The 19,167-nt window shown below is 40.7% G+C and overlaps 1 pseudogene; it reads left to right on the top strand.

Annotated features, from left to right (window-relative positions):
• The first annotated feature begins 4,291 nt into the window (after nucleotides 1-4,291).
• LOC135967552 (uncharacterized) lies at nucleotides 4,292-7,576 on the top strand (annotated as a pseudogene).
• Nucleotides 7,577-19,167: the final 11,591 nt, after the last annotated feature.

Raw genomic sequence — 19,167 nt, 5'->3', positions numbered from 1 at the left:
TCTGCCTGGGGTGCCTGTCTCCTCCCTTTGCTTCTGTGATCAACTCCTACATAACCTTTAAATTTCAACTAAAAAATCACTACCTCGATGAAGTCATAGCCCTGCTGTTCACAAAGTACATGTTACTTTCTCTCTACTCTTAGTCCACACTTGGTTCATGCTGTTAATGCTGCACTAGTTGTATTGCAGTTGGTTGTTTCCTGCCTGCCACCTCTCACTGGCAGGAACTGTCATTCACCTTTAAATCTCTAGCACGTTGAGGCACATCCAGCTTCCAGATGTTAAAACAAATTGAAAACTAAACATAGGGTTTCATACCTTTGAGTAGAGAACAAACTTTTCTCAACATCCATCTGTACCTTAGATATATTTTGTGCTTTGAAAATGCAAGTTGATAAAAATGAAATGCCAGGCAATAGCATTGAAATGGACTGTTTCTTTTATGACTATCAAATGGGGATGAGTAGATGCTCTCAATTTCCTCTTAAAACTAAAAAACATTCCTGATTTCCAAGTCTAAGGCCACATTAATGCATGACTGGAGCATTGGGGACATTTTATTGTTAGAAAGGAAACAAGGCAGGTTGGACCGTGTTGGGGACAGCAGAGCAGAGAGATTTGGAGTTCAGGCTGCGGCATCAACTGGGTAGGTTAATTTCCTTGTGTTCCCACATTTGAAAAATAGGGATAATGATAGCAATTACCACTTTGGTTTGTTTCAAGAATTAAGTGAGATAATACATGAAAAACACGAAGTATAGTGTCTGGCACGTGGTAAGTGCTCAACAAATGTAATTTCTTCTCATAATTAAATTGCAACCTCATTTTCACATAGAAGGTCTAAATAGTCCCTGAGCTTTCAGAGTTCTGACAGCTCAATTGTTGCCTTCCTCCCTTCTAAGTGGACCTGTGTGCTTGCATTATGTGAAAAAGAGGAATCTCTGCTGGGCTGCAGTGGCTGCCGCAGGAGTGATGGGGTCTGCAGGTACTCTGACTGAAGGCACATGGCCCAGCATCGCTCCATTCATACCTCATCAAAAGCATGAACTCATATCTGGATGCAGCACCTGGGGAGGAGCATCGACAAAGAGGCCCATGTTCAGAAACATTTCCCTATCTGTATCATGAAGGTGACAATCCCTATGTTATATAGTTTCTGGAAAGAACACATGATATAAAGTATGTTAAGTCGCCTCATAAATAAAAAAGAAAGCTGGCTATATCTTTGTTATTTAATAATAACAACCTATAGCTGAATTTGGTCCCATGGACAACAACATCAAAACATTCAAGTGTACTTAAATGGCTATCCACATTATACTAGTAATAGCCATCAAGCCCACGTGTGGGGTATAGTCCCATGCACGGAAGAATTGTGAGAGAACATAGATTTCAAGGGGTCTTTCAGCACTTTGTGCTAGGCGTGGAGTTTATCTAAACAAAAAGAGGGGAGAAATTCCTCTAGGCTACAAATGAAACTTGGAGTAATCTCTCCCCGTTGACAGGGAACCACTATAACCTTTGCTGACCTAAGAGAGCTGCTCCTTGCATTATGGAAGGTTGTCACAGAAATATTGCATTCACTTAGCCAAGGGAGCTGCATCAGCATTTTAGAAGATTGCTGAACTCAACTATTTAGAGAGCCCTATGTCTTCTCCCGGACAGGATACCACAGCAGTGGTGAGGATGAGAGGGAACGAGACTGTTCGAGCAGGGGCATGGTGATTTAAACTCAGCCCGTGCTCACTTTGATAATGGGCTTCAAAGCAGGAAGGATCTTGTTCTAATTTTGAGTGTTCTTCATTCGGGAAATAGCTATATTCATGAAGATTTGTGTGCAAGGCAGATTTTTAGAATCAGATGATTTAAAAGCTGTTTGGGAAGACCACTATTTGAAGGAATTCATTGAGGACTCTGGGAATCTTTTTGTGATGGCAGTTTTAGATGCTTTGTAAATTTGATGTTTTGTAAGTTGGATTGTTTTTGAACAGTGGGCAATACTAACAAAAATGTGCTTGTTTTAAGCTTTACTACGTATCTTGTAAATATTTGCTTGCTCATATTACCTTTCCTTTGTATAGAACTTTGTCAAGTATTGCAAAGTTCTGGATTTCACTGACAATTAATTCAATTAAAGAAGCATGAATAGTTTGCTCTGCTTCAAGCACTGTGTAAATCCAATTTTTTGGCGTATTACAAAGCAAAGGGGTTGGAAATTGATGTATGTTTCACATATCTACAATATCCATGTCTCTCAGCATTCCTTTGAAGGGTGGAGCTAGCTGTTAAATATTCACAAAATGTTTCTATTGAGACAGCTAAAGAATATGAGGTGTTTATTTAACGTTACTTAATTTAATATATTGGGAAATGAGTTTGCCTATAAGCTTTGCCTTGTGCCTCCATAAATGGAGGATCTATATGCTACCTGTTGTTGTTCTGGATATTTCTATATTCTTTGTCTTATTTATTTATCTGTCACAACAGATATTATTTAATGTGCTTTACAGATGAGGATCTGAGGCTCAGAAAATTTAAATAAATTGCTTGATACCAGCAGTATAAATTTGCAGATCTAGGACTTAAAAGTGATTCTTTGAAGATTTGTTTTTTAACATAATCATATAAACAGTGAGCAAAATTAACTAATGGTTTGAATCAAGAGTGAAGGATATGGGAGTAGAAGGAAGAATTTTAAATTAGTGGCTGAAGATATAGTTGGCAAAGAATGGAAAAGCTTCTTACTATGGATATCATAACCATATGGCTACCATTTATCAAGTGCTTACCATGAGCCAGGCATTGTGCTAAGTGTTTCTCATTAAGACTCACAGAATTCCCAGGAAGTACTCCCTTATTATCCAATTGTACAGATGAAGAAATTGAGGAACTGAAAATTAAATGGACTTGCCTCAGGTCATACAAGTTAATAAGCAGGGGCATTTGGACTCAGACCTATTTCTATCTCCCTCTAAAGCTCATTCTCTGTCTATAATACTCTGCACTCACTATCCAAACTCTTGAAATGTAAATGCTTTTGCCTGTCAATAACAACTTAAATTTAGGCCCCAGTCTCAGGATTGTCAATAATATATAAGGTCACAAAACCGTACAACAATGTACTTTGAAGCCTAACAACCAACATTTTCTTAATAGAACAAAAAAATCTTCTTTGTTGCTATGAAGGTAGTAAAAATATAGAAATTATCTTCCCTAAGATGCTGCAGAGGCTTAAAATATGGCAAGATATCTTTTTAAGAATATGTTTTTATAAAAATTATAAGAACACAGTTAAAGTAGTCAAAGAATTTTACATAACTTACAATAGAAAACAGCCATCTCTGGCCTCCCATCCCCTTTCTGTTCCCACCCGTTTCTACTTCCCAAAGCAGCCACTTACATTTATGTTTGCCTCCATGTTTTAAATATAATGTATATACTGTCATTTCTTTTTTAAAAGGTATTATATTAGTTTATTAGGGCTGTCATAACAAAGTACTATCACAGGATCCTTGGGGTATTGCTTCACCAGCTGGACACCTCTGTGGCCAGTGGCACCTTTTGCCTGAGTATTGCTCATGCCCACCAGGCTCATTCTGCCCACTTGGCCCAGCAGGCTGTGCTCGGCTCGTGCTGCCAGCCTGGATTCCACACCTGCCAAGGGTGAGCCAGGTGTGGAGAGGCAAGGGGTGTGTGGTGGAGTGGTCATGGGGTCCAGCCACTGCACACAGCCAGGCATGCTGGCTGCTGTGGTGGGGTAGGCAGCTCCAGACACCAGCACAGGTGCCGGCTTCATGCAAGGCTGCAGCTGGACCAGATATACTGCCCATGGCTTCTGTTGTGGGCACCCATACCTGGACAAGGGGAATGCGGTGGAGCCCAGAAGCTTGGGCATGCCAGGAACCACAGATCTCCAAAGAGGGTGTCATAGACCTGGCTTGGGGCACCCCTAGGTCTGGGCTCTCAAAGGGCCACAGCTCTTCTCTCCTTCTTGTCACCCACAACTTGGTGAGTGGGGTGGGTGGGTGTGTTTCAGCCTCGTTTGTGATACAGCTGTTTTCCTGGGTCCCAAGTTCTTGTTCTGCATCCAGGAAGAATGAGGTATGCGGACAACTGGAAGGTGAGCAAGTTGACAGGAGCTTCATTGAGTGACAGAATGTTTTCAGGAGACCTGAAGTGGGGTAGCTCCTTTCCACAGGCAGGTCATCCTGTCAAGTCTACAGCTCTCAGTGGAGAGGAGACCCAGAGTGGGTAGCTTGTATTCGCGGGCAGGTCATCCCACCGTCTTTGCAGCTCTCAGCACAGAGGAGACCCGGAATGGGTATCTCCTGTCCACAGGCAGGTTGTTCCAATATCTCTACAGCCCTCAGCAAAGAAAAGACCTAGAATGGATAGCTCCTATTCACAGGCAGGTCATCCCGATGTCTCTACAGCCCTCGGTGGAGAGGAGACCCAGAGTGGGTAGCTCCTATCTGCAGGCAGGTTGTCTGGTGGTCTACCTGAGTCTGTCTGAATCCAGTTTTTATGGGCTTCAGAAGGGAGGAAGTTGCCTGGTGATTGGTCCATGGGTGGGCCCAGAAAAAGCACCATAAATTCTCATTCTAGTCTGCAGAACTGGCAGCCTGGCCGCAAGGCTTCAGGCCATCCCTGGCTTGAAAGTAGGGCTTCACCAGGGACCTACCCCTTTCTACCCAGGAGCCTGTCTGCCTCCTGCCACCATCTATATGTCATCCATGGTGCCCAGGCTGTTCATGCTGAGGGGCGCCTGCAGGCCTGCACCAACCCCCCCTCAGCTTCCCCTTGGCCTTTCTCCCATGTCCATTGGTGCCCAAAGCTTGGAGGGGGCCGAGGTGGCAGGGGGCTGGTGTGTCAGCACCACCCCAAGTGCGTTCACACCTGGCCAGGTCATGACAGCACCCAGGCTTGGCCACAGCTTTGCTCCAAAATTGGAGCAGGGAGAGGCCATGCAGTGGGAGTGGGCACTTCCGAGCCTGTGGGGGCAGGAGGGACTTCCAAGGCCGCCAAGAATGCAGGGATGCTTGGGTCTGCAGCTGCAGCCAGGCAGCTGCTTCTGTGCCTGGGAGGGTGGGGCTCCGGGCCCTCCATCTCAGAAGGGGGTGGGATTCCCACCGGCTCTGTGGAGCATGCAGCCTTGACTGCACCTTCCCCACTGCAGCTCGTGTCATGCAGCAGCTGCTCCAGACGGGTCACTGCTGCCATCAGTACCACAAACTGGGTGGCTTAAACAACAGAAGTTCATTGTCTTACAGTCTGGGGGTTAGAAGTTCCAAATCACTTGTCAGCAGAGTGGGTTTTCTCCAGGGCTGTGAAGAAGAGTGTTCCATGCCTCTTCCCTAGCTTTCGGTGGTTTGCTGGCAGTCTTTGGTGTTCCTTAGTTTGTGTATGCATTAACCCAATTACTGCCCTCATCTTCACGTGGCTTTCTCTCTGTCTTCTTTATGTGGTCTTCTCTCTGTGTGTGTCTATCTCTGTGCCCAAATTCCCCCTTCTTATAAGGGCACCAGTCATATCAAATTAGAGCCCAACCTAATGACCTCCTTTTTATTTGGTTACCTCTGTAAATATCCTATTATTATTATTTTTTATTTGAGGCAGAGTATTGCTCTTGTTGCCCAGGCTGAAGTGCAGTGGCGCAATCTTGGCTCACTGCAAACTCTGCCTCTTGGGCTGAAGCTATTCTCCTCCTTAGCCTCCCTAGTAGCTGGGACTACAGGCACTTGCCACCACGCCTGGCTAATTTTTTATTTTTAGTAGACAAGATTTCACCATGTTGGCCAGGCTGGTCTTGAACTCCTGACCTCAGGTGATCCACCTGCCTCGGCCTCCCAAAGTGTTGGGATTATAGGCGTGAGCCACCATGCCTGACAAAATATCCTATTTTTAATTAAGGTCACATTCTGAGGTCCTGGGTGTTAGGACTCTAATATATATTTTTCTGGGACACAATTCAACCCTACAAGTTATCATCCATTATATTCTTACCATAAAATATGAGGATTTAGTTCTTATACTCCTTACATCTTCTTTCCATTCACTTTCCCTTTTCCTACCTCCTGATAATCATTTTTTTGTTATGTCAAGATTCAGTGTTTACCTTATTATGACTGTATAAATATTATTTACATCTGAGTCATGTCATCAGTTTGATTAAATTTTCTTTCCTGTGCACTTGGTTTTCATGGAATTATTAATAGTCTTGTGTTCTTGTTTGCTTAGTTTCCTAAGCCAAAAGAGATCAGCTTCTAGACTATAAAAGGAATTCTTGCAAGGCAAAAGGAAAATATAGGAAATGAAGAGAAACATGGGCAAAGGTGTGAACAAGTAATTCAAAAATAAAAAATCTCTTATGATTAGCAAGCAGATGAAGAGATACTCTAACCCACTGGTGACTAGAAAAAGGAAAATATAAAGTATTACTTTATTCATCTCAGTAAAGTCAGAATTGAAAAGCTGGTTAGTGCTAAGGGTGGCAGGTATATGATAATCACACAGGAACTGCAAAATACCATGATGGAAGTGTACATTGGGGTAGCAATTCTGGAGAGCACTCTGCCACCACTTAGTCAACTCCATTGCACTTCAGAATCTTCATCCTACAGAAATTTCCTACTTTGTTTGTGGCAGTTGGAAATTGGAGACAATCTAATTGTTGATCAATAAGGGACCTGGTAAATACATGTGGTGGATATACATTAAGAAATTCTTGTGAATTAGAAGCAATGAATTAGATGTATACACAGTGCCATGGTTTGAATGTACCCATCCAAAGTTCATGTGTTGTAAACTTGGTTTTCAATGGAGCAGTGTTGGGAAGCGGGGCTAAATGGAAGGTGTTTGCGTTATGGGGGCACCACCCTGATGAATGGATTAATGCTATTATCAGGGGAGTGGGTTTGTTTTTGTGGGAGTAAGTTCCTTATTAAAGGATGAATCTGGCCTCCTTATGCTCTCTTTCTTGCCTTCCCTTTGCCTTTCCACCTTCCACCATGGGATGATGTAGCAAGAAGGCCCTTGCCAGATGCTGGCCCATTGATCTTAGACTTCCCAACTCCAGACTGTGAGAAATAAATGTCTATTTATTGTAAATTACCCAGTCTGTGGTATTATGTTGTAGCAACACAAAACAGACTAAGACACCACAACAACAATATGGATAGATCTAAAAAATAGCTGGGTAAAAAAAGCAAAAAAACAAAACAAAACAAAACAAAACAAAAAAACACCCAAATACCAAAAACAAACAAAACACCAAAAACAAACAAAACACCAAAAACAAAAAGAATTAAACATTTAGAGATACCACGTGTAAATTAAAAATGTATGCAAATAATGTAATACACATTTTAAAAGAATTCATATAAATGAAATACACATGAAATGTATCAGGGTGTTTGCCTAAGGGGGAATGGATATGAGGGGAGATACACAAATAAATAAGAAAGGGGCTGCACTAAGACCAATGCTGGTAAGCCAGAGATTGAAAAGTATGATTAACTCTACCATCTGCACTGAAGTCTAAAAACAGATTCAGTGTTTACATAATTATGACTAAACATTATTTACACTTTATACATGAGTCATATAGTGTATTATGATTACATTTTCTTTGTGAGAGATTGGGGATATTACAGCTTTTTTTTTTCACTTTGCTGCATTTAATAATGATTATTTTTTTTGTTTAATTTGTTTTCTATGAATGATTGCTAATTCATCTCTAAACTCTTTGCCAGGCATATATACCTCCTCCCTTACATTCAAATTCCTCAGTCAGTCAGTGTCATACTTTTAGTGACATCCTTCTTGTCACCTGCTACGGAATGATTGCATCCTCACACAATTCATTTGTGAAAGCCCTAACTCCCAGTAGGACTGTATTTGGAGACAGGAGCTTTAAAGGTAATTAAGGTAAAGTGAGGTCATAAGAGTGGCGCCCTAATTCATAGGACTGGTGGCCTTAGGAGAAGAGGAGGAGAAAGAGACCGCCCCCGCCCCCCCACCATGTGAAAACACAATAAGAAGGCAGCCATCTGCAAGCAGGAAGAGATCCCTTAGCAGAAACTGACCCTTCTGGATTTTGTTCTGGGACTTCTAGCCTCTAGAATTGTAAGAAAATAAATATCTGGGGGCCAGGCATGGTGGCTCACACCTGTAATCCCAGCACTTTGGGAGGCCAAGGTGGGCAGATCACGAGGGCAAGAGTTCAAGACCAGCCTGGCCAACATGGCAAAACCCCATCTCTACTAAAAATACAAAAACCAGCTGGGCATGGTGGCGTACACCTGTAATCCCAGCTACTCAGGAGGCTGAGTCAGGATAATTGCTTGAACCGGGACCCAGAAGGCGGAGGTTGTAGTGAGCCGAGATCACGCCACTGCACTCCAGCCAGTCTGAGCTACAGAGTGAGACTCTGTCAAAAAAGAAAGAAAGGAAGGAAGGAAGGAAGGGAGGGAGGGAGGGAGGGAGGGAGGGATATATTTGTTGTTTAACCCATCCAGTCTGATTTTGTTATGGTAGCCCAAACAGACTAAGATACTGGTACCAGCAAGTAGGGTGCTGCTGTAACAAATATCTAACACTGCGTAAGCAGCTTTGGAACTGGGTGAAGTGTAGAGTCTGGAAGCATTTTGAAGAGCAAGCTAAAAAGCCTATATTGCCATAAAGGAAATATTGGTAGAAATAAGGATGATTAAAGGCAATTCTGGTGAAGACTTAAAAATAAAGGAAAACTGGAGAAAACAGCCTTTATCTTCTTAGAGACCATATAATCATGAACAGAATAATCATGTTAATAGAAACGTAGATATTAAAGACCATTCTGGTGAGGTCTCAGATGGAAAGGAGAAATAAGTTATTGGAAACTGGAGGAAAGGCAATCCTTGTCATAAAGTGGCAAAGAACTTGACTGAACCATGTTCTAGTGTTTTGTGGAAGTGTAATTCATGTGTGATAAAATTGGATATTTAACTGAGGAGATTTCTGAGCAAAATGTTGAAGGTTCAGACTGGGTCCCCTTAACCACTTGACTGCTTGTAGTAAAATGAGAGAGAGAGAGACAGAGAGAAGCTGAAGAAGGAATCGTTAAGCAAAAAGGAACCAAACCTTGAGGATTTAGAAAATCCTCAGCTATACATATTACAAAAAGTAAAAATGTTTGTTCTGAGGGAAACATCAAGGGTGTGGCTGAACAACCGTTTGATAAGGAGATTAGTATGAAGGTGAACCATAAATTTAATCAGTCACCACAACAGAAGCCAGGAATAGAGACGGGATTATATGAGTAGAAACATTGCCAATTTGAACTGAAGTGGGTGAAGAAGAAAATAATGAAGAAAGGCTGTTGGGCTTCTTAGATTCAATAGGACAGGACAGCGAAGCTATTTTGAAAACGTGCTATTTTTCAAGAAAAGGGAAGAACAACCCTCAATTCCCCTCGCCCGCTAGTATCTCTCTTCTTCTTTTTTTTCTCTCTGAAAGTCCTATTATTTATATACGAGGCCCCCCAGATGTGGCTCTAATTTTCTTATCTGCCCCCCTACCTGACCAATTTCTATCTCTTTTTCTTTATTTTACACTTTTTGAGGTTTTCCTCAACTTTATCTTCCCACTCATTCACCGATTTTCATTCTGCTTACTTAATTTTTTAATATAAAATCTCTCATGATATAAAGTGGTTTTTTAAAAATTATATGCCTACTCTTACTTTATCCTGACAATATTCTTATTTCTGTGAAGAAGTTAGTTTTTGGAGATGTTTTCTATGGTTGTCTGCATTGTTTTTCTTTCTTGTGTTCGTTTACTGCTTTTTGTTTTGGTCTTTTTCACAATAGAAGCTTTCCCTCAAGTATCTGGTGATGGGGGCCTTTTTGCTCAGAGTGAGATACTACAGTCTTAGGGGAAATGATCATTCTGTGAGCAGATGTTACCTGGTGAGTTTCACTATATGGTGATCTGGCAGGGTGGTGCAAGAACCAATGCAACTATGAGCAACTTAATTTTTTTTCTATCAAGTTGAGCACTTTTTTCAGATATCAGTTTTCTGATCTCCCTTCTAGGGGAGATATTCTTGGTTCCAGCATTCTTGTTGCTGAGTTTGGTAAGAAGATTGATCTTCTCAGCATTCAGTAAGTCGACCTCACCTAATCTTTCCATTTTCAGTATGAAATTGCACTTTTCAGCTCTGCTTAATAACCCTAAGACCAGAGTATCTGTTTCAACCTCTTCATAGGGTATACATCTAGTCTTCTACTGGAACAGGGGAAGAGAAAACCCATCTGCAGCTTCTAATCCAGACTTTCAATTAAATCTTTTGTTTTTGTCCTATCTGCACCCCAACTTTCAAACTACAGGGAGCCATAAATTCCTGAGCCTCCTTGGGTTCTTTCACATACATAGGGTTGGAATGCAAAAACGTGTTTGCCAGTGACTTCCTTTCTTTGGAGGATGACTATTAAGTCTGGATTTTTAATCAAATTTAGCATTTACAAAAAGTGAAATTCCTATATAAGAAAGATCCTTGTGGTGAGAACAATGAATATAAAACCTCTGTTGGAATGGAGAGATCTCTACTCACTACCATGATAGAATTTCATATATCCTATTTCTTCATTTCTTTCTCTATTTCCCCTGACCTTTTTCTTTTTCTTCATTCTTTCTTGTTCCTCCTTTTTTCTTTACTTTCCCTTGCCTCTTCTCATCTTTTCTCTCTATTTCTTTCTTTTTTTGTTTGCTTAGTTTTAAAAATTCTCCTTCTCATTGTCTTCCTCCTGCTTTTCCTCCTTGTTCATCTACACTCTCCTCAGGATTGTCAACACCTCAGTTGCATGAATTAAGCTGGATACTGTGTAGAGGCTTTCCAGAGTTACTAAAAATAGTGGCTTCCATTCCTTGGGGGAGCTTACATTTGCGAACATACATTTGCAAGCCTAAGGGTGCTTAGGACCAACTTGGAGTTCTTAGGCAAAATCTATGGACTTCTGTCGGAATTGTTATTCTCCAAAGAATTCGTAGGTGTCAATTTCGGGATGATGGCTACAAAGTGGTGACCTCCCCTGGGACCTCCAACTCATTTCTTATAGGGCACTGAGAGCCCAGCAACCATTGCAACTTTGTATAACTTTCCAACCTCAGACAAATCTGAACTGATGACCTGAGGGTGAGAGGCTCTGTATAACTTGATTACATTTTTTTAAAATTCCATTTTTCTTGTGAAAAGACACCTTCAGAACACAATGTCAGTTTATCTCTGCAATTTTAGCCATCAAATAGCTTATTTTTTAGTTCTCTCTGGGTCAAAGAACATTATTAAGAAGAAAAATGTAAAAAATATTGGTTTTGTAACAATTCGGTATCTAAACTGAAGCCTCTAATAAACTCACAGAAATATTCTTGCTTTGAGATTCTTTAGAATTCTAAAGAAAGGATAAAAATATTATGTAGGACTAGAGTGCCCTACAATGTACACTAAAAAATAAAACTAAACAAATAATCAACAGATTTTGAATGATAATGTGCCAGAATACTTTTTTTTTTAATTTGTAAGAAGTATCATGTAGGCTCCAGATGTCATGAATATACCATTTTAGTATTTTATTTCTGTGGGATATCACTTTAGAATTCAGAGTGTAGATTTTTCACAAACAGGAAAGGAAGAAATAAGAATTACTCCTTAACTTCTCTATTCATGTAAGACTCTGTCAACTGAGATGTTTGCTCCATTTCTCATTGTAGACAAAAGACATTGGATCTTATTTCAGGGCCCCAGGATTAGAACTTCATCTCCAGATATTGTGAGATTACTTCATCAAAACAGGCACATAGAAATTAAAACAACTGGCACAATGTAATGAAAATGAGCACACTGTTCTTTTTTTTAAGTAGATGGAAAAAATCAATATTTTGTCTTCAAGTGCTTACACCTATGCAGGAAAGAGAGGTGAAAAAACGAATTGTTTCATCTGTAATTTCAAGCAGGGAAAATGAGTTACAAGCATATGAGCAACATACAGACAGAGGTAGACCCAGCGAAGCAGAAGGAAAATGACTAACCACCATTTCCCCTTATTCCCATAACTGATTGAATGTAAACAAAACATTCTCCCCCAGATGAGAGGCAAAAAGTCTGCCACTGAGCAGTGGCTACTTCTCAAGATATCTTTGTGAGCAAGATGGGTTCAAGTTATGATTTCCCCGTTTCTATGATTGACGTTGTTACGGTTCTTAGAACAGTTACCATGGTAACAGAAAGGCCTTGCATGTATTTGAAGTAATTCACCTGACCTACTGCTCAGAATGAGGGAGGGCTGAGGGCTAGCGTTTCTCCCAAGTATTCCCCATGATCTGGCCAGTGCAGGCTGTAGTCTTGGCTCCAATCTGAAGAGGCTATCCAGGCAGTGCCCATGAGGAAGGATGAGAAAAATAGCAAATTCCTGAATCTGCCTAGACAAACTCCAGCTTGAGGTTTTCCCCAGGGATTTATGATGTTGTCAGTAGCCTCTGGTGTTTTCTTCTACCTAAATATGGACTTGATTTTTGCCATTCGCTTCCTGATATCTCCTGGGGAGGCCCACAGGAAGGATGCTTCCATCAGTTTGTAGGAAGACATTTATGTCCCACCTTTGGGTCAGAGAAAAATGGTGAGAGAGATTGAGAATGAGACAGAGACATGAAGCAAGCTTACGGTGGTTGAATCACACTCTATCAGAAATGGTACAGATATCTGAATAAAATTAAAAATCAGCCAGTGTTTCCCAGCCCTTTTAGAATAGAGGACAAAACTCAGGGTGTCATGACTATCACATCACAGCATCTCTTCAACTTTGACACTGGTCAGACCTGTCTAAGACCCCAAAATGCACCACATTCTCCCCTTCACTGATATATTCCTCTGGACTATCCCATTCCTAATCTCTATATCAGGATGCTCCCATTTCTTTTAATTCATGAGGCTTTTAATTCAAGAAGGAGTGCTGGCAATCTCCTCACCCTTTGCTGCTGCTCTGGATGATTTTTCTTCCAACACTCATCAATCTTTTTTTTTTTTTTTTTCCTTTGTGGAGCTCAGGTGGCCACTTTGGCCATTTCTTTGGCATCCTCATTGCTGTCATTGATTGACCTTCAGGATCCTCTTTTACTCTTATTAGTGACCTTAGCACCTGCCTCGGCATTTACTTCCTGACTTCTCTCCCATCCTATTCTCGAGGGATTCAATTTCACACTGATAACTCTTGTAATACATTGGTTCTCCCCCTTTCTTAGTCCTCTCAACTCTGATCACCTCCATTTTTTCTCTAACCATAGTCACGAGGGTAAAAATAATTGCATTTTGATCTCACTTTCACCCCAAACTGAGATGCTTTCTCTCTTACCACAACTTTCTATCCTTTTACCTGATACACTCTGACTCTGATAAGCTTTCTACTGATCCTTATTGATATGGTTCAGCTGTGTCCCCACCCAAATCTCATCTCATCTTGAATTGTAGGTCTTATAATCCCCACGTTTTGTGGGAGGGACCAGGTGGAAACAATTGAATCATGGCGGCAGTTTCCTTCATCTTGTTCTGGTGTTAGTAAGTTAGTTCTCACGAGAGCTGATGGTTTTATAAGGTGCTTCCCCCTTGACTGGGCACTCACTCTTCTCCTTCCGCCGTAACTGTAAGTTTCCTGAGGCCTCTCCAGCCCTGCAGAACTGTAAGTCAAACTTATTTCCCTTATAAATTACCTAGTCTTGGGTATGTCCTTATAGCAGTGGGAGAATGGACGAATATACTTACGATGCCTTCAAGCTTGGGAACCACTATGTGTTCTAAGAGACATGTCTTGTCCTTTTGGACATTCTTAGCTAGCACAGTTACTATGGTTAGTGAGTTCAGCTTTTTTTTTCTCAGGAATAGTTTCGGCCTTCTCAAAACCTACACACTGAGGTGGATATGCTATAAACTCGTTCATTCATCAAATATTGACTGAACAGCTGGCATTCTCATAGGTATTGGGGATGTGGACCAGTTCTCTATTTTCCTGGAGCTTATGAAATCGTGGATAAGCCAGATAATAAACATAAACACAAAAATACTGATTAAAGTGTTAGAAGGAAGTGAAGAGAGTGCTGTGATGATAAAAAGTGCATACTGAACATTTATATGGACCAGATACTACTATAGGTTCTTTATGCTTACTGATTATTTTAATCCTTCCGACCAGCCTCTGACTATGTTATGTTTTTTCCGTCTTATGGTGGAAAATTGAGTTACAGAACAATTAAGTTCATTTGCCTGGAGGTCACACAAGTGAGGGAGGTAGGCTTTGAAATCAGTGTCCTTAGTCTACCTTCTTAACCACTAACTCCTTGCTTTAGGGCAGCAGTCATGGTATTTTCATAGACAAGCTGGTCTTTGAGAGCTCCTTTGAGAAGAAGGCATTTAGTTTGAGGCTTCAGGAAAGAGAAGAAGCCCTTCATACTGACATAAATAAATGAAAGAGCCAGGAAGGAGCATTTCAGTGAGAACAAGTAGGATGGAGACAGGCCTAAGTGTGTTTGAAAATGGAAAGGTCAATATGGCTAGACCACAGATTGAGGAAGAGAATGGCATATGATAGGACTGGAGAAGAAAGCTGAGTCAGATCTAAGACAGTTTTGGCAGATTAAGGGATTTGTATTGTATTCAAAAGGCCATAGGGAAGTGGAGTTAATTTTCACTTTTGAAATCTCTTTCTGGCAGATATGTGGAGAATGGATTGGGGGTAAATAGAGACATGGGAAGAACTGGAAAACTTATGCAGGACTCCGTTCTAGAGATAATTGTGACTTGGACTGTGGTGGTGGCAGCGGCGGCGGTGCTGGGGATGGAGAAAGGTGGCTCTGTTGTTAGACATACTCTGGGGATAGGACTGGCAGAACCAGGTGATGGGTTGATGTGGGAAGTGAGACAGAAACAAGGATGGGTGTCAGATTCCCTGAGTCAAACTAGGAGACTTTTGTTTTCACTGAGCACATGAAGCCATGCAGCAGCCCAACCCTCTTTTATTTACCTTCATGAATCACCATACATCTCTTTTTTCCCATATCAGGGAAAGTTGTCTCCTTCTTCCCTTTCCATCCAGCATCTCCAAGCTGAGCCCCTCTTCCTGTCGTCTTTATGGTTTTGCTTGATCTCTTATCCTCATTCTGTCATGTATTTTCAAGTTTTCCTCTCCTAGTGCCCATTTTTGCTTATATAACAAACTCAAGTTTTATTTGCTCTAACATAAACCCTTCTTTCAATGTTAATTATCTCTAGAGTTGTTCCCACAGTCCCTGTCTTCCTGTGAGAACAAGCTGTTTTAGTAAGTAGTCTATGACTCTTTCTTTAAACTCTTTATGACTGTTTCTTAGAACGGATGTTCTCACCTTGATGTCTCATGAGCTAAGAGTGATGTCAGGCCGTCCTGGGTGCTATCCAGGCATGTGATTTATCCAACAGTTCCAAATACTTTGCCTCACATCATATTATTTGCTCTATTCCCACAGCCTTTCTTGGTAGCAATTTACCAAAAGGCAAACATTGGCTGATGCAAGCACTTTGAGAAAGAGCTAATGCTTGCATCCTTGTAATTTCCCTTTTTAGGTATCTCTTAGAATCTAGGGTTTCTAAAGTTCAGTAAGGCAAGCATCTCCCTTATTTCCATGACACTTCCATCCCTCATAAAACACATGGACAATTAGAAGAGTTTTCCATTAAGATAATGAATAAATTATAGTGTGGCCTCTTCTGGTATGGCAAAAATATTAGCCATCTTAGTCACATGACCAAACACCTAAAATCATTTTTAAATACTCAGTGTTGAGAGGTCATCCAAACAGCATTAAATAGTTTGTATTTTTAAGCATCTTATTTATTCAAAGCAGGTAAGTCCATCACTATCCCTCACAGGATATTTGTTCTGATGAGCCTACAAGTCTAGCTGTTGAATTAAAGGAGGCCAAAGAAAGAGGCGGAACATGGGCTTTGACACCATTGGAAGGAATCCGAGTCTCATAGAATAATGGAGAGGAAATATTGGGAAGCTTAACAGGCAACTTTATCAGCCTTGGCTTCTTTCAGTTTCTCACCTGTTCCCCCATTTTGGCTGTATGCATTGCTAAATTACCTTCAAATACTGAGTTTCCACACTCTGATATATGATGTTCCCTCCGTACTGATTCCCTCCTCTGGCTTGCAAACTGCTTATCCTACAAGTCCTGCTTCCTATGTTACCTTTCCTATAAAGCATACTCAGTATCCACAGTACACTGTAGAGTTTGGAGTGTGGGTTCTAGAGCCAGAATGTCTGGATTCAAATCCTGACTATGTCTCTTATTAGCTACGGATAAGTGACTTGACTTCCCATGCCTCAGTTTCCTGAAATGCAAAATGAAATAATCATAGTAACTAATTTCATAGCGGTGTTGTAATGCTTAATGAGTTGGTACATGTGAAGTATTAAAAATATTGTCTGGAGCATAGTAAGTGCTTAGTCAGTGTTGGCTAGTATTTTTCCTCAGGTAGAGTTATTCCTTCTTTTGGACACTCATGGTATAATTTTCTGTGATAATGATTATCACAGTGTGGTGGTTATTTTGTTTATATGCCTCTAAGATGTTGGCTTACAGAAGATCGAAACAACATTGTTCTGTCTTGCATAGTGTCTCATGTGATACATGATCTGTAGTGCAATTTCAACAAATGTTTATTAAAATAATGAACTGTGGGAAATTTTGTGGTTCATTTAAAGATGAATTAGTAAGGGACCCAAGGTGAAGTTATTACTAATTAAATCAGCTATAGTGATTAACCAAATTACATAGTCATTTGTAGTTTTGCAGTTTTAATCTTTGACTATATCATGATCAAATCCATATGTACTAAGATGAAAGAAGGAAGTGAAAATTTATTGAACACTATGTGCTATATGCTTTATATATCATAATTAGTGACCTCTTTTAAGTTATTACCATTTTACAGTTGAGGAAACAGATTTAGAGAAGTTTAGTGATATATCTAAGGTAAAAACAAACAAACAAACAATAAAAAGCAAACTAGAGGCCAGGCATGGTGGCTCACACCTGTAATCCCAGCACTTTGGGAGGCCACGGTGGACAGATCACCTGAGGTCAGGAGTTCGAGACCAGCCTGACCAACATGGAGATACCCCATCTCTATTAAAAATACAAAATTAACCAGGCTTGGTGATGCATGCCTGTAATCCCAGCTACTGGGGAGCCTGAGGCAGGAGAATCGTTTGAACCCGGGAGGCAGAGGTTGCGGTGAGCCGAGATGGTGCTGTTGAACTCCAGCCTAGGCAACAGGAGTGAAACTCAGTCTCAAAAAAACAAAGAAAAACTAGTGAGTGACAGGCTGAGGTTTTTAACCCAGGGAGTCAAACTGTAGACTCTGAAGTATCTGTTTTTTACTTTTTTATATTGTCTCAATGAACTTACTCTTTTTTGTTGTTGGTTACTTTCTATCATCACCTCTACTTCTGTCCCCATTAAAGATTTTATGATTTAGCCATAAATGCCCTTGGGCCCCTGAGGCTTATGCCTTATTTCTCATTTGTTATCTGTTTTATTTATTTTTTAATGTATTTTTTTAATGGAAAGCAAACCATTGTGCTTGCTTTGTCAGTCATTGGTAGTCTAAAAATAGTTTTGTAACCAGATAAAGGAATTCAGGTATGAACAGGGAGTTGCGGTGTTCAATTCAGCTTGATAAAAATTTCAGACTTCTAACTGTCAGCTCTGTTTAGCTTCACAGTCCTCTATCGGTATGGTATAACCTCACAAGCCACAAAAAAGAGCTCTCCCTGAAGGATCTGTTAGTCATGGAGGAAATAAGACCTTTTTGCTTCTCCTAGATTCTCTAGCCCTACCCACAGGTTCAGACTGGACTACTCTCAGAGTAGACCCCATGCATCTGAGTGGTGAAACTCTGTTGGTCTTCCATACAGAGGAATCCTCACTATTGAACCTTTCTCTTTCCTGGCACTTCCTGCCTGAACAATTTTCCAACAGTGTCTGTCCTCTGCTCCCAACCTCTTTGTAACCAATGCATCTAGTTCCTTCATACATCCGGATTTTGGTTGTCCCTGAGATCTTTCAGCCTGGAAAACTGTATCTCCTAGACCTAATTTTTCCAAGCTAGGATTCCTTTCACCCTGTATCCCTCCTGCCCTGCAGAATATTTCAGCTATTCAGGGTGCCCGACCATTATTTCTACCAGTGATGAATTTGATTTCTCCATTTTTTGTTTCCACATTTGAGAACTTAGTTGGAAAACAAGTCAGATCACCATGTCATTGAAAGAATTTTGTTTCTTCTTCTCTTTTTAGTTATAGTGCTTTGATGATTGAAAAACATTCAGAGCTTGACTGCAAAAACTTGAGGGTAAATTTCCACTATTACTAAGGAATCTCTACTTCAAAGTATCTGGTAGGTTATGTAGATTACCTACTTATAGATAACAAATATATATCTCAGGGGCAAACAGTAATCTGGAAATTAAATGATGGACTTCTTTGCAGAACTCCCTCCTTTCCCCACTCCTCACCAGTTTTTGAGTGATGGCAGGCTTTCAGGGGGTAAAATCAATTTAGAGAATTACACTATAGGCATTTTCTTTTCCTTTATGGACTCTGCTGTAACATTGAATAAATAACTAATTCTACCATATTCCATCTTTCCCATCAGGGGCAAATGGCAATGTGCTCCCAACTTACCTTCTTGCTTCTGCCGTTGTTCCTAAATACAGCAACCAGAGTGATTCTGTTAAGGTATAAGCTAGATAATCTCACTCCTTTGCTCAAAACCCTCCAATGGCTTCCCACTCCTTACCAAGTGAAGCTAAACTCCTTAGGAGAGCCCTCAAGATCATCCATGATCTGGCCCCCTATCTGACTTTGCCTGCCCTTACTCTCTCCTTTGATCCCTCTATTCCATACATATTGGGTGCCTTGCTGTTCCTTGGACTTCACAGGCAATCTCTTGCCTTAGGGTCTTTGCAGGCTTTTTCTGGATCTCTCTCCAGTATTCTTTTTACTCAATTCCTTTAAAATCTTGTCGTTCTCTGTAGGAGCTTCCCTGATGACCCTACTTAAAAATCACAAAACCCAATGTTTTCAATCGTTTTCTACT

Source organism: Macaca fascicularis, chromosome 15 (assembly GCF_037993035.2).
Source record: "Macaca fascicularis isolate 582-1 chromosome 15, T2T-MFA8v1.1".
NCBI classification, from domain to species: Eukaryota; Metazoa; Chordata; class Mammalia; order Primates; family Cercopithecidae; genus Macaca; species Macaca fascicularis.
This window is presented reverse-complemented; position numbering and strand designations above follow the sequence as displayed.